A 26,106-nucleotide genomic window follows, 5' to 3' on the forward strand; every position below is an offset into this window, starting at 1 on the left:
GCAAGTCATGTTTCATGTAAAGGACATTTTTACTGCCAGTTTGAATTGAATAAATGACCAGAACAGCTACAGACTATGAGAGAACACATTGTACATCTGCAGTGTTTGATGATGATTTATCTCTGGACAAACAGTGCCCAGAGCAACAACTGCATTTTAAGACAGATTAAGGCACTAAACTGTATATTCAAATATATGTTAAGACTGTTTACAGACTCTCATAAGTACTGTAATCATCATATTCTGCCTGAGGTGCTGGGAGCAACTGGTTAAACAACAAATTTAGTGTACCTGAAAACAACAACAACCACAACAGGATGATGAAAACACACCCACCCAACATGGATGTAACCCCAAAGAGATCACACTAAAGTGTTTTTTGTTGTTAAAAATGTATGAGGAATATGCACCCGTTGTATATTCTTTTGTAAAACATAATACACAACACATATTTAGCTGCCCAACATGTAGTTTGAGGTAGGCTAAAATAGCACACAGAGGCCCTCTGGGATGAAAACAAAGTCTTTATGGGGCTCTTCAAGGGAGTTCGGGAGGTGGAGCTTTCCCACCCAAGTGTAACCGCAGAGGGTGTGTGACCACCAAGGTGTGACAATAAACCAGCGCTGTGTGTATGTGTGTGCATGTGTGTATTTAAGTATATGAAGCCCACGTGTCTCAGTAACCCCATAACCATAATTAATCCCTTTTACTTCCTTGTTTCTACAACCCGAAGATAGAAAATTACAGGAAGTAACTTCCGTCTAGACACTGATTTGAAGCTATAACTCCTTATTGTGGATCTCTTTTTTTGAGGATCCATTACCATGCTGAAAGCTGATCCCAGATTTGTGGCCTGGATGTGGTGTACTGTAAACCTAGACTTAAACCCCCATCGCTCTGACAGGTCCCCGACCTCATTTTCTTTTTCCCTTTAGAGGGGAAATCTACTATCTCAGCACTTGCTGTTAACACAAAGGGACAACTGCCTGCTTAACTTACAAACATGCGACACACACATATACATATTTTAAGACCTTTGTCCGCATTGATGACACATAAGGTCTCAGTCCTTTAATAATTAACCTGCAATACTCTCTGCTGTGCAGCAATAAAGTGATCAGCCTTAAAGTATGAAATGAAAACAAGTGATTAAAACAGCAAGATGTTAACTGGCTTTGATGAGGTAAATTATTATAAATTCACAGCAACAAGCCAACACAGAAGACAACAAATACTGGGCAAAAATAGACTGACCTGTTCAGTCTATTGATTTCCTCTTGTCAGGAAGAAAAGCTCTTTTAGTACCGTAACCCCCGAAGGGAATTGAAAAGTCAGAGGTCATCATAAGAGGTCAGCCTCCTGGTTCAACCCCCCCACCTCGCTTCCTTTTCATAAATCTCCTTGCTTTCATGCCCTTAAAGCTGCACACAGAGAGGCAACAACGGTGACAATAATCAATATGTTCAACCTGATATCTGAAGTGGACATTTAACAGCTTCGGTTTGGCTGCTTCTCATCAGATGAGAATGTCAAGATTCATCTTTGACAGATTTCAACTGGCAGCTTAGCTTTCATCTGTCAATCAAATCAAATATTTGGAATTTAAAAGGAACAATCAGTTCCAAAATATAATTTTTGTGTCGGGTTATGTACTAAAAGACCTGCAAACGAATTTGCGATGCGCTTTAGTTGACCTTTGGATCACAAATTTTGCCTTTTCGCATATTAATTAATATCAGTTTTACTCCAGTAATAAAGACAGTATCCACTAATCAAAACGAGACAATAATAAAATGAAGAACTTATGAGATAACATTAAAATAAAGAACTATGACTTTGATGGAAGAGACATTTTAACACTGCATTATTATTTTTTTTACAAAATTCCCAGAATGCATCTGAGTTTCAGGATATTTATACAAGTGTTTGTAAAATTGTTAATCTACAGTATATTGCCAGATGTACTGGTCATTATCTGTGAGTTTACAGTAATTAAGCAATAATAAAATAAAACTTAAACAGCATAATTTCAGCACCAGACACTGCAGGTCCCAGGCAACATGTAGTATCAAGGAAGTGACTACGTGCAGTCACAGCAAAACATCAACATATGATTCTATCATTAGGGCCATGTGGAAGTGAATAGCAGTGAAACGATACAGACTCTGAACAAGCTGCTATTCAAACACACTGTACAGCTCACAAAGTCAGTTTGGAACAATCCTCTCACACGTGATAAGAAAAGGAGACAGGAGGAAAAGTAAACACGAGACCAGACAGTGACGGATTAAATTTAAGATACTGATGTAATTAAAGCTGGATTACGTGTTATTAGAAGACAAACTGGATTCACACACATCAAAAAGACAGCGTGATATTTCTCAGAAAGCGAGTTAAAAGCAACACGTAGAAACAGAAACTACCACTACAGATGACAACGTGGATACAGAGAATGAGACAGTCCTTTGAAACCAAGAGAAACTAAATCCTGTAATTTTGAAATGAAGGAGAACTCGCTAAGCCAACCAAATGATATATCCTGCTGCGCTAAACAAACATCACAAAGGTGAACAGTATAAATTTCACCTTGGTGCACACACACACACACACACACACTCGACACGCTGCCACCGATTGCGTGACGCAGCCAGGACACGGTGACATGAAACCTGGTTGCCAAGTAACCCAATCAGACATCAGAGGCTGGCAGCGCTCGACATCGATACACACTGACCAGACACCGTCACACAAAGGGTAAATATAGTAGATAAGCAAGCCTACCTGGAGGCAACACAACACACAAAAGTAGCATTTAGTGCATCCACGAGTCCACAATCCAAAAAAGAAAAGACAAAAGCCTTGGCTGAGTGTGTCTGCCAAATTCCAAATCCCAGTAAGTACAGTTTCACAGAGTGTGTCTCTCAGCGGTAACACATTCACAGAGCCAGTTAAACACAGGGGTTCAGCTTCACCACAGCGGAAGGCTTTTATTACCAGGCAGCACCCCACATTTACTGGGACAGCTATATGGGACTTGATGTTTGTGTGTGTACGTGTGTGTGTGTTTTTGACAAAAGCCAGATTTGGAGACAAATATCAAGCCAAACCTGTTGAATGGAGACAGCTTTGGCTTTTTTTGGGAACACAACTGGTTTCCCCAATTTGGTTTTACTGCAGTCACATTCAGATCAATGGAAACTTAATTAAAGTTAGTCTTAGACTTATGGTTTAAATTAGGCTACACCTCCAGGGAAGTAATGCAAGTCAAGGAAAGTATGCTCAACCGGTGTGTGAGTGTGAGTGTGTGTACTGTTCGTTCTATATTAGGTGCCTACAGGCGTTGTTGGGTAAGGAGGGCCTCTTCTCCTTACTTAGACACATGCTTGTCAGATGGACAAATGCATTTGTGTAGTGTATACAAGCAATTGCGTACATACTGTATAGACCGTTCCCCCTGCATTTAGAGCTGTGCTTTCGTGGTACTCAGAGAGGTCGGATTCACTCAGACACAATTTAAAATATAACTGATAATTTGTGTTTTTCTGATGGCCTATATACTACCAATACATTACATGCATTAAAACAGGGGAATAAAGAGCGTTTTCATCTGTACGATACTTTTGACCATGCAGACCTGCTCATAAAAAGGTACAGTGTTTAGGATTTGGCAGCATCTAGTGGTGTGGTTGCAGGTTGCAACCAACTGAGTACCCCTCCGCTCACTCCTCCCTTTCCAAGACTGCGGTAACATGAGCCGCCAAGTACAAAGCGTGGTAACGCCATTCGCCTTCGCCTCGCTCAGAGGCCATCCTTATCATAATTACACTACTTTAAGAGCAACGGAAGTTACGGCTTACTTTACCGCAGGTTCATAAGCATGTCGGAGAACTACCGTGGCCTTCAGGTAACGTAGAAACGCGAAAGGCTCTCCTTAGAGCCAATGTTTGGTTTGAGCAACATGGCAGACTCTGTGAAGAGGACCCGCTCCCCATGTAGATATGAAGGGCTCTTTCTAAGCTAACAAAACACAACGATTCTTAGTTTCAGGTGATTATACACTAATTAAAACATAGTTATGAATATTCCATTTCTGCTAATAGAGCCCCCGAAATGTTACACACTGTTCCTTTAATGTGAACTGTGTCAACAATAACTATGTAATCTCTCTGTTGTTAAAATAAAAAACAGCTATCACAACATAATGTCAACAAGACACCATATTGTGTGTACTTACGACTGAAAATTATTTTCCATACTTACAGATGTCCCAGATGTGCGTGGGAACCCTGCATGTCTGGTGTAACTTTATCATTCAATATGTAAATAAAGGGTAGTGGTATATACTGAATGTGGAGGAAAGGCCTGCTGCAGGAAATGGGAAGAAGATCAAGGACTGATGGCGAGACTGAGTGAGATTAACAAAGACAATAATGATTTTGACTTTCATTGTTTTGCCCTGATGAAAAGAATTACATAGACATTGATTAGATGTAGTAGCACATCCTTTACCGGCCTTCCTGCTTGTGAACACTGCATACTATTCTTATCTTCACATTATCCACTGTCACCTCCTGACTACTGTTTGACCTGTGCTGCTCTGAACCCTGACCCCTGACCCCTCTTTGAACCCGAGAGCTTAGCCTTCACCTCCACTGACAGCACGTCTGACTGCCTCATTTATCTTGCTCTTTATCTTATTGCTCTTTATTATGCTGTTTCCTTGTGTTTATTTTATGTAATCTTATCCCTCCCTGCTAATCATCTATTTTATCACTGCCTTTTGTGTTTGTGAAAGATTTTGCTTTGCTTTGCTAGAAAGATGCTTTTAAAGGTCCCATATTATAAAAAAGTGAGATTTTCATGTTTTTTTTAATATTATAAAGCAGTCTTGAGTCCTATATAAATACTGTGAAAGTATCAAAACACTCAATCCATGGAGAAATACACACAGCCCGTATTCAGAAACTCTCCATTTGAAACAAGCTGCCCATTTGTGATGTCACGAATATACAATATTTAGACCCTTTACTCAATTTTAAACGTAAACATTATAAATGTGTCCAAGTTTATTCCTGTTTGCAGTGTATGTGAATGTCATCAACTGACAGGAAGTACACATGGACCCAAGCTGTTGCCTAGCAACACAATTCTGTCAAAATGCGCTAAAACGGAGCGTTTAAGACAGAGGGTAAATACAGGTATATTCAGGCTGACAGTATGAGGAAAATAAAGTTTTTTTTAACATTACAGCATGTAAACATGTTCTAGTAGAAACACAAAATACAAATATGAACCTGGAAATGAGCATAATATGGGACCTTTAAATAATTTTAAGAAATTCGAAACCTTTCATTTTGTTTGAAGTCGTCCTACAGTTGTCCTTCACTGTCAGTCCTTCATACATTAATAGGATTAATAAAGAACACCGGTGAACAAAGAGCAACATTAAATTGTGTTGTGGTACGTTAAGTGCATGAAGGCAACCTCTTCAGACTCCCATGAGGCTTTGCAAAGAAGTGATGCGTCATTCACACTGACAGTAAGAGCCACTGCTGTCTGATTTCAACATGCGTTTATGTGGTATGTCAAAGAAACCGCATGATTTATGCGTGTGGGATAAGTTTAATGTAAAGTGCTTGCATATGTTGTGTGGTGTGAAAGGTGAAAATGCACCATGAGTATTCATATGCATAAACTGTGGTGTGAATATGTGTGTGTGTGGGACAACTCACTCAGTTAGCCATCTGAGCCCCAGTAGGGTCACGAGAGTCCATAGCCTAACCTCATATGGTGCCATGATGCACTTAAACTGCCACTAAGAATGATGGGAGGTTGCAAGGGTGGGTTGACCTTAATCATTATTGTTGGGAGTTTCAGTACGAAAGAACAAGCACACACACGAACAACGAACAAGATATACCCGTCCGCACACACAATCTGTACAGATGAATAAAGCCTTTTGTCTTGTATCTCAACCTTGATCAAACCGCAGCGTAGGGAGGAAGGAGATGACAGAGAATAAAAGTGACTAATCCACATGATAATGGATAAGGAGGAGGAAGAGGAAGAAGTGAGTCACACACAGTATAAAAAGTCACTTCAGACCTCCAGGGGGCGAGGCGGGGCGGAACAAGGCATGGCCGGTATCCCAGCAACAGCCCCTCTGGTGGCCATGGATACGAGTGCTTCTGAAGGACCTCGATTCCATCTGGAGCTTTGAAATCTCAGTTATTATTGTGGATATTCATAAACATAGGAAAACTATTGTCACAAGAAGTGATCTAGTATTGATTTTTATTAGTTTTTTCAAATAGTTTGCATTTGTTTTAGAGCCTAAAAAATAAACATCCTCTGATTCCAGCTTCTCAAACGTGAGGATTTTCTGCTCTTTTATTGTCAATTAACTGAATATTTTGGGGTTTAAGTCTGATGGTCAAACCATTACCTTGGACTCTGGGATATAATTATCAAAATTTTAATCGAAATCGCAATTAGGTCTACTGCAATTTTCAAATAGCAGGAGGCGTAATATTTGTTAAAGGATTAAAATGCCATTTTAAATTAAATATTGTGGTGCTGCAGAAATGTCCTGGCCTACAAATCCTATTCTACAGGCTTAAGAAAACATATTTGTTTGGAACACATCCCTGCAAAAATCACACCATAATCATTTTCATAAGTTTTTCAAAGAAAATGAGAATAATGATGTCAAAATTATCATTCCCTCTAAAATCACAAATCATACTGCAATGGCAATATCAGTCAAAATAATCACAATTAGATATGTTTTCAAAATTGTACAACCCTAGTTATAATGGGTATATTTCAATATTTTCTAACTTAATTGAGAAAACAATCAACAGATTAAGCAACAATTAAAGTCATCGATAGCTGCAGCCCTAACATTATTATAATTATGTTTATGTTTCTTTGAAACTGTTGTACATTTTATTTTTCTCTTTTCCTCATCTTTACTTTTCTTTTGTTGCATTTTGTACAACAACTTTTCCATCTCAGTTCTTACATTAGGGGCCACATATATAAAATATAGGACAGTAATGATATAAGTTGTGACTACTAATAAGCAATATGTCTATTTGCTTCTAAACTAGTAAATTTAAAACCTACCTATTCAGCCAGAATTTTGATTAAGACTGGTTATTATTTTTAATACTTTATTCACTTATTTTATTGGATTAAAGTTATTTTATTGTTATTTTAATAATCACCTATTTTATTGTATTTCATTTGTTTAATTGTATTACATATTATTGTTTTTATTCATTAATCACTTATTTTATTGCATTTAATTTGTATTATTTTATTTTATTGTTATTTTATTAATCTAGTTTTTTTCTTCACATTCTTTTACTACTATTACTGATATTTTAGCTTTTAATTCTATTTTATTACATTTTTATTATTTTATTGTCTCACGTGCATTGGTCTCAAATTATCACATTGTTAAATGTTGAATTGTCTTTTTGTTGTTTTCCCGGTTCACACTTGTCCTGTCTCACTTTTGGCTCGTCAGTCATTTGTGAAGCACTTGGAACTGCACTAACCTGTATCAAAGGTGCTATACAAATAAAGTTTGAATGACTGATTGATAGTTGAAGTACATGCCAACATTTAAGTCTTATTGCTAAATCTTGCCTTGTCGAGGTGTAATTGCTCTTACCGACCACATGAGGACACCATCAGACTGAAACTCCTCCTCTGAGGAGTAAAGTCTTCTCAGCTGGTCAGTGTCGCCTGAAGGCCTGGGTCTTCATACAAAGGTTAAATGGGCCAGAAAATTGTTGGGCGTCCATGTGTCTGTGTGTTTGTATGTACATGCCTTAACACTTCACTATCAGACTACAATCAATAAACAACACTATCTCATGGCCCAAAGGGAAAACAGTTTATTTATGTGTTTATGGGAGTGTGTGCGTGCAAAGATAGCAATCTTTAGTCAGGGATAACACCGCTATTTCAAACACTCAAGGCCTATATTTGGCCTCTCTGGGAAAGCCCTTTCGAGGACAACACACACACACACACACTCTTATAGAGGGTCTGCGTGGAGTTGTTAGATAGCGACTAAGCCGGTCCAAACCCCTGGAGTCAACTCTCGTCAATTCACTCTGGTTTGAAGACAAATCCCCTCATTCCTCTGGCCACGTGCTCCATTATTCCAACATCTATTATGTGTGTGTGTGTGTGTGTGTGTGTGTGTGTGTGTGTGTGTTACTTCCATTATTCTCTGGTAAAAGCTGCCGGCTTAGCTGGGCGCACCATTCTCAGACACCCCTCCTGTGTGTATGCAATTAACAATGCGTGTGTGTGAATATGTGTGCGTGCATGTGTGTGTGTATCTAAGAGTCATGAGTGTGAGTGTGGTTTATCCACAGAGACAAAGAGAAAGGTGAAGCAGGTATTGACCTTAGACCTCTCACCCGTGACCCCATAGCAGCAGCTGACTCCAAGCTTAAGTATGGCAATAAGTCGGTCACATTTGTTTGGTGCACACATGTCTGTATATGTCAACACCAAACCAGCGTTTCATTCCTGCACACACACACACACACACATACTTTATGAACAAATGTACCATCATAAAGTAGACAAAGGACGAGGGAGCACAGACTGGGTGAGCGTTTGAGCCACATCTGTTAAACAGCCGAGCAGAGTGCACTTCTTCCAGTATGTGTATGACCGTATAGCGTTCATGCTGTAGATTTATGAGGTGAGAGGCCTCGTCTCTGTTAGTCTGTGTGACTGAGAGAGAAAGACACCGAATGAGAGGAGGAAAAGAGCAATGAGGTGATCCCATAGCATGAAAAGAATAAAGGTTTGACAAAGGAGTGGCAGTATACAGCTTACAAGACAAATGAACTTCAGTAATCTGAGCCGCACACACACACACACACACGCTCAACAGGCCTACGTCCAGTGGTTGAAGGGGAGAAAGGGTGCGGTCGACTGTGCATTCCTGATCAGTCATGCCTGAGTGGAGGAGCGTTTCCAGCAGACCTGAGACCAGATGTGGTTTGCATATATGTTGAAGTTTTCACGCAGACTATGGTATTTATAAAATCATACACAGATGGTGAATTCCAAAGTACAAGAATAGGACTGAGGGTGAAGTGTGAAGACTCATTTAAGGTTTCATATCCACCTGAATGCAACCTTTACTATTCAGCCTCTATACAGCTTGATACTGAACACGTAGGTGAACTTGGAAAGAATCATTTCCTCCAGCACATTATGCAAATCTGAAACCTGGTAAGAAACCAGTTTGTATTTTACCCCGAGTGAACCAACCAACTCGCATATCGCCATGCAAATAAAACACGGCGTGCAGAGAGATAAAGAGAATCCACTATGAAAATCAATTAAATTGTCAGATAGGGAATCAACATTTGAAGTATTCAGTGTTGTGATTGATGATGAGAGTCTAAGGCCTTGTCCACACGTACACGGGTATTTTTGTAAACATAGCTTTTTCCATGCGTTTTGGGCTTTCGTCCACACAAAACGGTGTTTTAGAGCTTTTGTAAAACTTCAGCCAGGGTGAAGACTTTCAGAAACTCTGTTTACAGTGTTGACGTGTAGACAGGGGGAAACAGGCCGACAAACAGCCAGTGGGATTTTGGATTATTGGGTTTTGGATTATTGCAGAAAATAAGATCTGTGGCAAACAAACATTTATGATACTTACACGTTTTGTTCAGCAAGATAATCTCCACAGATGAACACCACTTTTATGATCTTTGAAGTGTGAATGCCAGAAGTAAAAAAGCTAACGTCAGGCTATAAACGAACTACGCCACGAGCATACACAACGAGGCTGTACAGGAGGACGAGTTGGCGTGATGACATTTTGTAGTCTCATTTAGCAACTGCCTTTTTTAAAGACACGTAAAGGCTTCAAAATTCATGAGTGGGATATTTAATGATGTATCTTATATTGTAGAACAAAACTTTAAAATCTCTTAAGCTTGTGTTAACCACAGAGCTTATTTCAGGCATCTAACTAAAAACCCATTGACTTCCAGACGAGGGAACCGGAAGTGCTAAAATGCTAACTCGTTTCCACTCTATATATCCATGAACGTTGCCAAATAACCTTGCTAACAGGACTTTTTACATGTTAAAACATACATTTACACTTACTCTTCCACTGTATTGAGGAACAGAGGTGTCAGAATGCGCTACGGAGGTGATTGCCTCCTCACTGGTCTTGACAGCACTTAAGTTTTTTTTTAAAACCGTGCTTGTGTGGACAGGATTTTTTTGGGGGGGATAACAAAAGAGGAAAAATGCTGTTGTACAAAAAGGTTCCCATAGTGAGTGTGTTTATGAACTGCCAGGAAGCATGTTTGTCATTGCAACAGTGTTTCAACTGTGCTTGTGTAATTCTGACATGTGGCTGAACCGGTTTTTAAATCTCACAGGTAGGACTGTGCTTGAGAGAGCATGTGTGTGTGTTTTTTCCAAACCTGGGTGGCAACAAGTTTGTTAGTTAATTTGACAAGCAGCTGTTTCAGGGGAAGCACCAGTCAGGACAGAAGAATGTTCAGGTTTACAGCTCGTACATGAACACAAAGTCAAATACTGTAAACCTGCCGATGTGGACATACAGGTCTGTGCTCACATATTTACACACTTACCATAAGCTCTTTGAACTTTACTTTCAGATGTCTTTCGGCCACACTGATACTGAACACAGGAGTTCACTTCCTGCAGTGTACAATACGTCTTTCCCTGCTCACATGACTGCTCGTGTGTATTAACGTGCCTGTAAACTGGATGCTGTGTCACATCCGTGTGCGGCGTTGTGAAAACACCAAGCTCCATGCTGACTAAACACACGTGTGTCTATTCAGCAGCGACCTCCCACAGTGATATTCCACAAGAGTCCGTGTTTCTCAACAGCTCCTCAGCTGTCACTGCCATTTATAAGACCTGCTGCCTTAACATTCAGTGTTTAATGTCCAACTATACGGGTCACTACTAGTCTCTCAACTGAGTCTGAGTACATACCTTATGGTGTGTTCATAGGAACTGATATATTCCAGATTTTGTATGTATTTTACTATATAATTTATGTATTCCACATGCATTTAATTGTTTCAAAATTATAGGATTACTTTTGATGTAAAGCACTGGGACCGGTGGTCACACCAGTGTTTTCCTTCCTTAGGTCTAATGCCATGATCGGCTCCAGTGAGCCTGAATGATATAATAATAATAGTAAACTTTATTACTTTAGCACTTTTCATAACAAAGTTCGAAAGTGCTTTGCAAGATAGAAATGGCAGCCAAACAATTTAAAATAGTTTTAAAGTCATACAACAATGAGCAAAGGAGCTTAATATGTGAGAAAAAGTACAATAAAACAATCTAAAATTAAAATAATCATCATCAAAAGTTAAGACATCTAAACTAAAGAAATCTTAGACGACTAAGACAAAAACTACCAATTAGCCGACTAATCAACTAAGAGGGGGCAGCCCTTCCTTGGTTTTTCTGTGGTTTCAGGTTAATTTCTTACAGAAAAATCAAGCCGAACTCCCGGGGGAGAGACCTAAAGGGGGTAGGGGGTTGGACAGTGAGACTGAAGCGAAGACAAAGTTCAGCTCATGTGCTGACAGCCAATCTGGCAACCCACCAGGACTCCAATCTGGCAGCACGCCAACCAAAACCCCACTGGGGCCTGCTCACTACAGGTGTCACAGCCTGCTGAAACCTCCTTTGTGTGAGAGTGTGTGTGTGTCTGACAGGGAGTATGTAGTGGCCATTTGTTGGAAAAATCTAACTTAAATTAAAGAGACACTGACGCACCATGGGTATGTGGTTTACGCAGGCAAAAGAGTCTATTGTCCTTGCAAAACGTATGTTTCTGATGATTTATTTATCCAAAATCAAGCAAATAAACGAAGCACACAACTAAATACTAAGTAAGGGATAATTCACAGCGAGCCGGTCATTGTTGTGAAATAAACCCAGACAGGGTGGAGGGATCTTGCGTTGCTCTGAAGGGATTTATTTCACAACAATGACCCGCTAGCTGTACATTATCCCGCTTATTATCCCGCTACTTACTAAAGAAATCAATAATTTGACACAAAAATCGTCCTCCAGAGTCCTCCATCAGAACTGCGCCCATAGCAACGGTATGTTATACATAGCAACGGCCAGCTATAAAGAAGTAATAGGCCGTAGAACGCCGTGATTGACCAAACAGAATCGAGTATTCAACAAAGCCGTGTAATAACAACAAATAAATAGCTCCTACAGAGTGTGAGGCAGAAACAAAGTGAGAAAAAGATATAAAAAATAACCAAATAATAGAAGAAAAATGAATAGACACTGGAATATGAAAAAGAAGAATGAGAGTAAAGGTGTTGTTTTCAACCAGCATGTGCATGTTTACAGCCTGCTAAGAGGTGTGAGAATTATACGCCATGTGTTTACATATATAAAGCATTTAACAAGCACACAAGTGAGAGGAAAACTCTAATAAAAACCAGGATGTGTGACATAACAGTAGCAGCAGCCTCGCCGTACAGCCATTGGAGTGTTTGTGTGGCCATCATGCCAGCAGAGACTCACTTTGTATCTGAAACACTCAGCGCTGGCATCAACACTGATTTCGAGAGGGGAGGTGGAAGACATACACGTAGAAAAAGATGCAAAAGTGAGATAGGAGTGAGAAAACAAAAGGGGGGAGACAAATGGACAAACGGAAAGAGAGAGAGAGAGAGAAAGTGATTGAGACACAAAATAAACGACAGAGAGACAACGAGAGCGGGAGCCAGTAAATTATGCTGATTGAGCAGACGGCAGGCCGACCGTTACCGTGACAATAGAGGCTGACTTTGGGTCTGGCGTTTTGCCCTCTACAGCTGTGAGCTGTCTGACACACACACACACACACATACACACACACCATGCAAAAAAACGTTCGTTATTCTGAGCTCATCCCTCTTTATCCTGGCTGATAGCACTACATCAACCCAGCACAAGCCTCCTTTAAATGCTGGCCTGGGACCAGCTTTAATTCACAAACACACACTCACACACACACACACACAGATTCTTGTCTGCAACCTCTTTCCGCCCCGCTGGCTTACTTTCCTTACTCCTGATCCAAGAACAGCTCCCAGAGCAAGTCATCCCGTTAGCGAGGGATTTAAGAGCAGAATCCAGATCAGCAGTTGCTGGCCAGACCAGCTGGCAGCGCTGACTTCCAGCCGTTACACACTGGGGTTTCAAGGCACATTACGGACAAACCATGGGTGTAATGGGGGGAGCGCGCGCACACACACACACACACACACACTCGCACAATAGATCAACTCAAAATAGAGCGTCTGAGTGGAACACACCCACCCGGAGTAATATAAACAAAGAGGGAGTTCATATTTGCTACGCTATGATTAACCGTATAACGCGACAAGACTGTCAAAACACGCCCGTATCCAAACACACACACCAATCAGAAAATAGAGTTCCCCAAAGATATTCCTCCCACGAGCTGTCAAAAAGTTTGAGAGCGGAGTTCCGTCTGGCCACCCTCCATTTCTCTCTCTCTTTCCCTCTCCCCCATCTGTCTTTCTCCATCCCGCCACATCCCTTTGTCTCATCTCTCTCCATCTTTAATCTGCCCTCCCTCTTAGTTTATCTCAAATCACTGTTTCAACATTTCTCTGTCTTATATTTTTCCCCCTTTCTCTGGACCTCTCTCCTCCTCATCTAATCATGCCGTCTCGTTTTTCCCTCAAACACAGCCTGTCTTTGTCTCTGCGTTGAGGGGGCGGAACGCAAACTCTCAGCCCACCTCGGACTCAAAGCCAAAGGCCACTGGTCGCGGCCACCCACCCACGGTGCACCAACACAGTAGGGACTTTCCTACTGTGTGTGTGTGCGGATAACTGGTCTGCATGCATGTGGCTGTGTGGCTGTGAAGCTGCTCACAGGTGTGTCTGTCCACAGGCGTCCGAGTGTCTGGGTGTGCATTTCACACTATCATTTCTGTATATGTGTTACTTGTCTTTGCATGTGCATGCGTGTCCATCTGTGCATACTTTAAACCCAGTCAGGTGATCACCTCCTGTAGCAGGCAGGCAGGCAACAAGGCGACTATTAGATCTACGCTGATCTGTGAGCCCACCCTCCGGTGCTCAAAACGGTACACCTTACACCCATCATAACAGCACACATGTATTCAGTTGCTAACCAAAGAAGAATATTGTTTTTCCAACAGAAATAAAACGTGAAATGCAGACCCAATCAAAACAGGTATTGTGTATTTTTCATTGTATCTCCAGTTCCACTGGTACCTCCTCCTCCTGCGGGCCTCTGACTGTGTTCAAATCGGATTAGGTTTCTTAGGTACTTGGGAAGAAAACCTCCATTATAGCTGGACTCTGTGATTTCATTTATTCATGTGTAACCTTTGCACTACAGTGTTTTACACTGGTCGTCCTCAGGCTGTTGTCTGCAGCACATTAACATTTTAACAAGTGTTTTAGCAGCAGGAGGTTACGCCGGTTCATTTTTCATGCATTTAATGTCTCTTTCTAGATGCTGGACACACTATTATAAGTTTTCTTATTAATTAGAGCTGGAACCGAATGTTCGACTACTCGGTTATTTGTTCGGTGGGTAGGTATTCGTTTTTGATATTTTTCAACCCCTCGGGATTACAAACATGCATAAAACGTGCCAAACCTTTTGGAAAATGCTTCTTTCTCAATAACAAATAAAAAATACAAACATCCATACTGTAGAATAACAGAATCCTTAAAAGTGAATGCCTTTAATTAAACCCAAAGACACGTGTTGCAGCGCTATGCCGTCCATCTCAGCCGAGAATGGATGCAATAAATTGTCTGACTAAGTCTGAGTCTGAGTTTCTCTACCTCCACAATGAATTTTCTGTCATCCATCGTTGATGAGCTCTCTGAAAAGTGAATAGTTGTACCCAAGAAGAAGTCACATAGTTTTTGTTTACAGACAGAGAGAGAGAGAGCACATCGGAAAAATACTGCACTTCGCCTGATGTTCTTTTTACTTATTAACATAAAATTAAAAGCCAGTACTCTATTAATTTATGGAGACCTGAAAGTAACTGCTTTTTCACAACCCTTTCCTGCGAATAATTCAAAATAAAAGCATTGTGTTAACAAATTAATTGATTCTTTCCACCAAAAAAACGCTCCAGGGCTTTTACTTTGAAATGAAGACAGTGCACTGCTGACATTCCCAGTGTGGCCCGGGGCTTTAGGATGGGTTAAATGCAGAGGTCAAATTTCATGTATGTACCTGTATGTATATGATGAATGTGATAAAGTTGAAGTTTAAGTATGAGGGACTCAGGCAAAAACGGCTGAGCGGAAGCCTCCAAAGGCTGCATTACGCACAGGCTTGCATCTAGGCACTGATGGAGAGGCAGTGCGTAATGCGTGTAGACAGCAGCCCCAAAACAACGCCGTTTAGGGGGGAGAGGGCCCGCAAACTTGACTTTGAGGTACGTCTACTCTCACACAAACAAAAGAATGAGTAGAGGAGACGCTGTGTGAAAACAGAGGTGTGTGTACGCCGTCCACACGATGGCAACAGCAGTTACCAATATGTTGGAGAACAGAGCCAAAACAACAGAAGAAACGTAACTGTCTAAACAGCTCTGTACTGTGCTGAAAATGCTTCACGGATTAAGTGGAGTCTAATCCCATGAAAAATCTACCACCCTGAGGTTACAGTTCAGACTCTCTGAAAGCCAGGGAACCCCCCAGTATTAACTCCTGGCTACATGTGACACACTGGTGACTGACAAAAACAATTTGGAGAGAAGATGAACAATGAGTCCGATGTAGGAAGTACAGAGAAATGTGTGCGTCTACTGGACACAACAGCCTTGGTTCAGTCCAAAGTATAAATATAGTTATCTGTGGGTGACATGCTGTCTGTTGCTGTGTTTCTAGGGGTAATCTCTGCACCTCCCACTCGTCTAGACAACACAGTCGCTCCATCATTAAAGCACCGGATGAAAGACTGCTGCCTCACAACTGGATTTGCTTCAGTCAGAAAATAATTGCATGGATTAATTACTTCTTCAGTGTCAGACATTTTCACTGCACTTTTGATCAACTGAATCTGAGTCAATCAGTTTGCATAGATCTTGAGGCATACTAGGTTCAGAGGCAAACGAAACAGTGTTAAAGGCTCTGAATATCAGCTTCTTACCATGAGCGATGGGGTGAAGGACAATTTTAATGATTGTGTTTATGTTTTCTGTCTTCGCTCTTCTCGCTGGTTTGAAGTGGGCAGGGCTCAGTTTGATAAACATGCACCAATCAGGATTAAGCAATATTTGAAACCAAAGAAACTGATGACAGCTGTGTGGTTGTTTGTTAATGTTGCCGGTGCACGGTCAATCAAAATCTGATCAAACCAAACTAACACAGTCCTGATGGACTAGATTAATTCAATTTCCATGTTAAACTCTTGATATATAATCATTTAGGATGACCGTCTCAAACTTTAACTTTGATTCTTGCTGATTTAATCATACAGTATGTACTTATTTATTTGTGTAGAAACACAATATGAAGTGGTGTGATATGAGCTGTGAGGTACTTACTTATATTATTGATTGATAAATGTTGGAATATGCATTTTTGTATATATTGTTGTATATATATATACTGTATATGTGTTTTTCTTAATGTACATGTAACATTACCTGTGATTATATGTGGGATATTTTGGTCACTGGCGGTGACTATCATGTGACCAGAGTGTTTACCTTTTTAAGATAGCGTCTCTGTACAGATTTATTAAGTCTGAAGAAGAGCTTGAAATGTCTTTAACTAAGATGTGCCAAATAAATTGCACTTAAAAGGAGCTACAGTGTGCAGACCTTCTAAATTTTTTTTATTTATACAGAGAAATACTTCAGGGCTTCTAGATTTATGGATTTCTATTTTGTGCTGTGATGATTACTAAAGCTACGAACACTTTTATCCCAACAAGAAAGGAAAGATAGGAGAGAGTACAGAGAGTTCATCTACTTCTTGCCCAAAGGCTCATGTAATGAGTTGAGAATAGGAGAGTTAATAACCTGTAGAGACACAGATGAGTCTGAATGTAGCCTTCAGCACAGCAGTACACTCTCATCACGAACACACACACACACACTTAACCTCATTTCAGAGGAAGAAAGCCCAGCAGAGCCTGTACAACACACACCTACGCCTGAGTCCACACAGCCACATCTGCATGCACAGATATACAGCAGATATACAGTAAATCTCTGATCAAATATCTTCATTTTCCATTAAAAACAAAGAGGTGGAATATTTGTCACCCAGGTGGCTTCTTCACAGATGAAATAAAGACCATCAACTCCAGTTTAACTGCTTTTTTAACAGTTTTCCCCCCATTAGTCATTCAAAATGATTGCTTATTGATCAACTTTATAGGCTGCCTTCGAAGGCTCAACCGAGCCAGACTGAACTGAAATTAAGTGAATAATTTTAAACGGAGCTGAACTGAGCTGTGGAGCTTGAAACACAATTCATCTTCAGTCGATTGAAAACTAATTGAGTCTTAAAACCATTTTCAACACGGAGATGTTTTAACCGCAACCACATGCTGGTAAATACAATTCCTACAGGTCATACTTTTTCCAGATTCAAAAACATTTACACGGATTTTGAAGACTTTGTCCAATGTGATACAAGATGATAATAACCCCCTCCATATTATTATGTGGCTGAAGTTGTTGTTTTAACCCTTTGAACTCTGCAATAGAAATGGTCCGCCAGTGCCGACACTGGTATTTTTGCTTATTGTCATGTCATTTCTTCAAATGTTTCATATCCCTAAAATCTGTAAAATCTAAGTTAAAAGGTTATATTTGTCAATAAACCATAATAATTGATAAAAGTATTGAAATTGTCATAAATAAATAAAAAAAAAATCATAAAATATTATTAAATAAACACAGAAAACATATTGATTTCTTAACACTCATTAAGTCATTTGAACTACGCACATTTTTTTGTTTTTGAGATATGCTAATTTTAATGAGCAAATCGAATGCACAGGCATTTTAATAGTTTCGTTACGATCAGCATGTAACGTAATGACGTCATCATGATTGTACAACGTGATGACACAAAAGACCGAAATCGATTTAAACAGGATCATGTAAAGAACGATCTCCTGCGACCATTACAGGGCAATACTCTGGCGCCATCAGCTGCGCATTTCACCATGGTTTATACCTCATGTAACGCAACGTGACGGCGCAAAAGACAGAAGCCTTAGCTCTCTACTGCAAAAAGAATGGTATTATGGTTTTTATTTAAGATTGATTTAAACAGGATCATGCAAACAATGATCAGTTTTTAAAGGGTTAATGGCAAAATCAACATCTGACCGTGGGACAACACCTGGAATTCACCTTTTGGCTAAACATGGCACATTTATAGAGATGCTGCTCAATGTGCCCTGTAAAAGATAAAGTAAAACAGACTGCCTTTCACAACGACAAATTGTGTGGAATCACACCGGATGGATGCTCTCAACACCTTTCCGACCTTTTGTGCACTTCCCAAACCCTTAAAAAGACCTTGTGGTGGAGGTTTGGCTTCCTTACAAAAACATTTTTTTTCCTGCGAAAATAATAAAACCGGCTCGTAAATCTTGGGATGTAAGTGGCCGGTCGAACCGGTCGGACAAGTCAGCTGTAGCTACAGGCTGTTGGCAAGAGAGAGAGAGCACCAGTGTGAAGAAAAAGTGATATGGGTCATGAGGGTGTGAGAGCAGGTCAGCGCACTACAGTGAGAAAACATTTCATGGCTGAGCTGAAGGAACTGGAGTCTCTATGGGTGCTTACCAAAGGCGCTCCTAGTGTGTATGACTGTGGGTTCATGTGTGTGTGTGAGAGTTATACAAAGACAGAGGGAGGAAAACAGAATGGCGCCTGTGGGCTCTGCATGGTACAGCATTGACAAAACACTGAGGTTAATGATCTCACACATGCACCAGGCACCATTTCACCCGTGGGCCATTTCCACTAGCTGAGAAATACACTTTTGCACAAACGCAAAATTCATCTTTCTAAAAAAGTTAGATCTTCCAGCTCAACAGGTATCACTATACAAAAAAAATCTATAAATCATCACGGCTTGGCATCATTCTGTCAAAGCAGCTGTCATGACAGTTTATTGGGAGTTTAATTAGTAAATTACAATATATTAGGGCTGTCAAAGTTAACGCGATAACGTGTAAAAACAATTAATTTGCGATTAATCACGATGAAATATGGACAATCATGTGATTTACAGCCCTACAATTTTCAGACAAAGATAAGATAGAGGTGGTGATGAATAAAAGAAGAGAGCAGGTGAAGTTACTCATATTAAAATAACATCTGGATCTTGAAAAAAAACAACTGTGCTGTCTTGCAAATCAGTGGGAAAATAATTTGTCAAATGTCAGCATGTCAAATAAAAGCACTTACCTGTTGAGTTGCAGAGAAAGAGTCATAGAGAGGTCGGGTAAAGGTCAGGTCCCAGAACACAACCATGTGGAGAGAAGATGAGATGTTACAGTACATTAGTTTCATATGTCCAAAGAGACTTATGATAAGTGCATTTGATAGGATGGTGGAAAAGTTTAAACTGTGCATCAATCAGAAGTCTTTCTCACAGAGGAGACACCAACTACTCGCTGCTGCTGCCACATTTCTTTCACCTGTAGTTTGTTCCACTTTGGCAAAACCATCATCTGAAGACATCATCATGATCTAAATATTTTGTCTCCTCACTTACAGGACAATTTGGCGGACACATCATGCCACAAAGCTACTTTAAATATCTTGTTTTCAGCATGGAAAGCGCAAATCAAATCCCTCAAAGTGTCACCATCACTTCATAATTAGTTAGAGAAGTTTATAAGAAAGAGAGTATTGTGTATTTAGGAATTTATGGTGGCAGTGACAGCTGTCTGCTCTGATCAGGGGCCAAGCAGCAATGATGAGGACCAGATTGCATCACATATTGCACAACAATGAAATCCTCTGAGAGAACATCGAGATCATAATAATAAGCAATAATGTCCCCAGGAGAGTTTTGTTTGTGTGCACTTCAACGCCTATATACGTGAAGGCCATGTTGCAACACGTCTGTGTTATAGATGTGAATAGATCAGTAAACATGCGTGATGGAAGCTCATTGAGAGCTGTCAACACGTGTAAAAATAAAGAAGTGACACAGCTGACAAACACTTAAACATCCAGTGAGTAATGTCTCTGGAGAAAGAGGAAATGCTCGTTTACTGGCAGTGAGACGTCAGGATGTTTTTGTGCCAGTCACAGACAGTAGATGCTTAGGTTGTATCTCTGCTTATGTTTACACTCCGATGTGGTTTTTCAAATTTGCAGTGATTGCTGACACTTTTCAAAACATCCAGAAATAGCAGAAGCTTTGAGAATGAAGAAAATGAAGGCAGATTCAATACCTTAACTCTAACCACGCCAGAATGATAAAAGAGACAAACAACCTTCTGCTAATGACTGCAGTATATGAGTCAGTGCTCAGCAAGGTCATCAAGGCGGATGTGAGGAGGAGGAAGAGAGAAAGAGAGAGGCTGAGGGAGGTAAAAGCTTCAGACAGGAGATGACTGAGGCTGCATTCACACCAGATCAGGTGTTGTGGCTATTCTCTGTAGGGTTGTGCGGCAGTGTGGGAGAGTCACTTTAATGGCCCATTATGCACAACGATTAAGGTCTTTTGCTCCCTCGTGGCTGGGTTGTATCGGCAATTAGGTGATTGGCCACCGCTGCGTGACGTCTGGTTGTGTTTCTCCAAAAGTAGATTCCGTTTTTACTTTTCTCTCGCAGGCTGCCACAACTACAGCCCAAATGCACTACCCCCATACAAAATGAATGGGAAAAACTGTATTGGATGTGGTGTGAATGCAGCCTGACACAGAGATACATAAAATACACTTTATGGGACTAAACAGAAATTCATTTGACTGTTTAATCAAAAACAATCATAAACAAATATCTATTTTCAATTCTCAATTAAGACCGACGTAAGAGATCCAACTTCTTTTAAGGAGCAGTGTGTTTGAACTGACGGTATCTAAAGGTGAGGTTGCAGATTGCAACCAACTGAAGCTTCTCCCGCGTGCCGAGCGTGGAGAAGAACTACAGTGGTCGACGCAAAAACCCGAATCTGCTCCCTATGTAGATATAAACGGCTCATTCTAAGGTAAGAAAACATGACGACTCTTATTTTCAGATGATTCTAAACTAAAGAAAACATACTTATATTACTCATATTCAATTTCTGCTAATAGACCCATCTAAAAGGTTATACACTGTTCCTTTAAGGAAAACCAAACAAACTTTTAATCCAGTAACACTGGAATATGAAACAGTCATTTTTTTTAAACTAGTTTTCACTCAGTTTATTCAGTATACGGTATCGGTTGGTAAACCCTCATGATGTAGGTCGATCAATCAAACCTCCAATTGCAGACAGACTCTTTGACATGAGTTAGTTACTAACTGAAAATATTCGTAATGAAGTACAGAAGCAACGATGGAAATCTAATACTAGTAGTAACAACAAAATTTAAAATTACAGCTACAAGTTAAATTAATTATGACATGTTGAATGTCAGGACATTACAGTTCATTTCAAATTGAGTTTCACAAATTCCATTTAGATTTTCATTCATAAAAGACATCCTGTTTCTATTCCAGCACTATGTCTGCTAGCACTTATCTTTCCATGAGGGAGAAAAGAGAGAACTGACCCCAGAATATTAGATAATAAAAGACAGTTAAAAGGAACCGCGTATAAGGAAGATTATAAAAGGATTCTGAAACACTGACGTAAAATCATACATCAGGCGTGTTAAAAAAGGAAAAGAAAATCACACTGGGAGAAGGAGGGAGGGATGAGGTAACAAATACATCGCAACTGATAATGTGGGTTAAAATAGAAAAAGTGTGATGTGTGTGTGTGAGAGAGTGAGAGAGAAACGTGTTGATGAATACTACAGCAGCACTGCTAATAAGCAAAGTCACGTCTTGGATATGTGGTTAGTAGGGTGGTGAAAGGTGGTGTGTGTGCGTGTGTGTGTGTGTGTATGTGTGTATGTGTGTGTGTGTGTGTGTGTTCGTTGGCAGAAAAGAGAAAGGGAGAGGGAACCTGGTGCTTGATACAGGTCAGTGAGACCTCTCCTCCTGCTACACAAAGGATGACAGTCATTCAAAGTAAATGATTAAATGACCATTCAAATCATTACGTTCTCCACCATGTCAAGTATGCTTATAATAACAACATATTAACAATGTTTTATTCAACATATACAGTAGAAGCTGTTTGTTAGGTCGTGCATTGTCAGTTCATTAGGTGTTTTTTAGGCTTATCATGATGTTTTTGTTTGTTTCTTACAATATAAAGCAATAAATTTCAACAGCATCCAAAATTGTAGCGTGCAAAATAACAAGACTCAACACCTCTCTGACACAGTGTAAACAAAAACTCAGCATTATGGCTGCCCCCTCTTAGTCGATTAGTCAATTAGTCGGTCGTTTTTGGTCTTTTTTTAATGCTGAATGACTTATTTCCAAGAAACGTATGAGCACATCTCTGGTAAACACAATTTAAAGTGGTTGTGTTTGTGTGATTCTTTGTGGAGAAACTCAGTTTCATAGATCTGTCGATTAAATCAACAAAATCATACGAGTGTTAGTCGACTAAGAATTTCTTTGGTCGAGGACAGCCCTACTCAGTATAATAAGCTTTATGTTGTAGGCTATTATTATGTGTACTAAATAAACAAGTGATTTCAGAGTATAGCAGAAAAGATGTTTTCAATGCATGCGGTTTAATGCAAAATTAAAAAATGTATCGTAATTAATGAATAAAGGAATGTATACATTTTTTGTTAAATGAAATCCTTTGAATTCTTGCTGTTCAGACTCACAAAATACATCAGCCTCAACATAAGTCTTCTGTCGGATGGAGGTACAGTGTGTCATGCGTTTCCAAATATGAAACCCCTAATAAATAATACAATAATGTAGGTTAAATTATTTAAATGGTGCATGGTAAATAGTCACAATATGTTACTGTAATAGTATCATCCTGTGGTTCCACTCCTGTCCCTGACTGGATTAAGGCTACACCTTCTGACCTGCTACTGTGAAACAATATAACCTGATTGTTCCACAATTAATCACAAGAGTCTGTCTGAACCTCTAAGCCAAAGATTACACCACTTATAAAAAGATGCATCCTCTTCTAACAATGCACAAGCTTGCTGACAAACAGCCAGCTAGACCAGTTTGTCACAACTCTGTCGTCAGTAATAAAACTATTGTTTGGATCAAAGGAGGAAAGCCATTGCACCTGTTACCACACACACCCCATTAACCATCAACACACAAATAGAATAGAAATCAGAGACGTCACCTGAAGTGACGAGTCCGTCTACCTCTCCATCAGTTTCCATTCAGTGTTCAGACCCAGGATCCTCCTGCTGCTCCTCACCATGACATCCCAGCAAACTAACAGCCTGAACAAAGCCTTCTTACGGCACTATTACCACAAGCGTTTTATCTCTACCTCTTCATTCTCTCTTTTTCTAATTCACACTGTTCACACGTTTCTATTTCAGCTCCCCTTCTCACCCTCAGCTGTTTAATTCTTCCAGTGAGTCATGCATGTGTGTAAATAATTTGCCTATAGACACACGTTCCCACTCACACAAACACCTACCTGCGTAAGGGTTCCTCCTTTGCTTCCGGCTCCAAATCCTAATTCCTTTAACAGGCATGATGTTATCTGATCATGCCACAAACAAAGTTTGGCCCCTACACACCAACAAAAGTAGCATGGCAACCCTAACATCAGTTTAAAGACTACACACACCCACTCTCACAATCACACTCTGCAACCTCTGCACCGCCTCGCTGCACGCGTGCAGAGCCCACACACACGTTGGCCAATCAAAAAGCTGTCATAAAGAAAGAGGGGTGTGTGTGAGGAGGGAGCGGTGCATTCAAGGGGGGCCCCTAACCGGTAACCTCTCAACCCCAAGGTTGCTACGGTGATGCGGATGCTATCTGCCAGTGGCGGTTGTTGCCGGGGCGATGCAGCATGGCCCGTACACTTTTCCAACGGGTCCTCGGGTCCCCTTTCAGATATCAAGTTGGGGGTCACCGGCACCTACACAGGCAAGACCACACTTCTATAGGTTCTTTGAAGGGTTAAGCTGCTGAGCAATCAAGCCCAACGAACAGTCAGGTTGAATTTGATGTGAGTCAGTTTGGTGAAGGAGAACTTGTGGCCTACGGAGGACTCTTATTTAAACACAGGAGCAGAAAAAGTTGCAAACTCACAACTGAAATTTAGTGTAAGTGTCTACTTAACATTGATTCCTGAGTTTTATATATTTTATATTTTCTTGTCTTTATTAGGGCTGTCAAAGTTAACGTGACAATAATGCTTTGACGCAAATTTGTTTTAACGCCACTAATTTCTTTAACGCATATGGAATGCTGAACAGATAAAAAATGTGCGATTCATTTGCGATTAATCACGGATAAATATTTTAATCGGTTGACAGCCCTAGACTTTATGTTGGTATGTTTAGGAGCATGTGCAGCTCTAACAGTCCTATGAACCTCAACACCTCAAATGCAACTTTCTTCACCTCTACATGTAAATGCAAAGTGTTTTGTCTTTACATTTACCCTTGTGTCTCTGCTTCAAGCCTCCTATCATCCATCTTCTGTATGTGCATCATGGCCTTTTACAGCCCTCTAGCTTTCTTCTTTGTCCTCTCTCTCAACAGTTTTTCTCCTCTCTCCATCCACTCCTCTCCGGTCCTCAAGCAGACAAAGAGCTTTCTCCATCTGATGTGATCATGGAGGGCTTTCACAAACATTAATCACACTCGGAGCACACAAAGTTCAACTGAACCAGAAAAAGATAGGAGAAACTGGCTTGATCAGAGCCTGCAACCACACCTCATTTAAAAGTTAGTCTGTATGAATTCAACTGTGGCCTCAAGTATGTTTAAAGCCAGTGAAAAAGGTGATTATGTGTGTGAACAACTCTCAGCCCCGGCGCTTGCATTGTTTGCCTTAATCATAACTCGCAAAGCATCCGGAAAACCTTTTTGACTATCCCTTTCCGCAGGACAATTCATCACTACTGTTCTACTTTTCCAATCCAGCAGGAAACAGCGGTGAGAGACGTGTCACATCCTGTGGCTGGTGACGCTGCGCTGGACGAGGGAACAATCAAAGGGAACAATCTGAGGGAAGTGATTGGATGAGGCAGCTGTCCGCTGAAGAGCGTTTTTCCTCTGAGGTCTGAGTGAATGGTCAAGGGTCTGGGGTTTGGAGAGGATGGCGACAGGGACGGGAAATGGAACAGGATATAGTTGACAGCGCCATCTCCCACAGGATGCTGGGAAATGCATCTCTGACAAAGGGTTAGTTCATGGTGTGAAGTGTGGACAGGGAGAAGAGGTTAACTTAAATACCAAGACAAGGTACAGTAAGTAAGAGAGGGAGGAAATGAGGTGGACTAAAAAGAACAGAAGTATAGTGGTTGACAAAAAGACTTTCCCTGCAAAACCACATCAACATACTTGCTTTCTTTCATCTTATCCTCCCAACCCATTGACCAACTACTTCAACCTGTTTGTATAGGGTTTCATTTAGCACAAACCCGTCTTTCACCTTTTCTACAAAGCCCTGCTTTACAAAAGTTGTACCTTGTTCACATCTGGGAAATTCCCAGTACAAGTGCAGTCTTTGAAGTGGCTTTTACTTGTTGGAGTCTTGATAATTCTTGTTCTTCATCTTCCCCGCACCAGTTCATACATTCATAGTGGACTGAATCTCAGTTAATCTCACCATCTCTCGTCTCAGTCACAATCACATTTTCTAGCTCTATTCATCTTTGAATGCTGCATATTCCTCCTGTTTTCACGAGGGTTGTAACGGTATACCAGTATCACAGTATACTGCGGTATTTAAATTGACGGTTATCATAATGTGGACATTTC

General features: G+C 40.4%; 1 protein-coding gene across 5 annotated transcripts in view; it reads right to left on the reverse strand.

The window, feature by feature from the left end:
* nhsl1b (NHS-like 1b) overlaps positions 1–26,106 on the reverse strand; it is a 122,432-nt gene that overhangs the window by 68,292 nt on the left and 28,034 nt on the right. The gene's annotated exons all lie outside the window — the stretch shown is intronic.

This window comes from Sebastes umbrosus, chromosome 18, assembly GCF_015220745.1.
Source record: "Sebastes umbrosus isolate fSebUmb1 chromosome 18, fSebUmb1.pri, whole genome shotgun sequence".
Lineage (NCBI taxonomy): Eukaryota > Metazoa > Chordata > Actinopteri > Perciformes > Sebastidae > Sebastes > Sebastes umbrosus.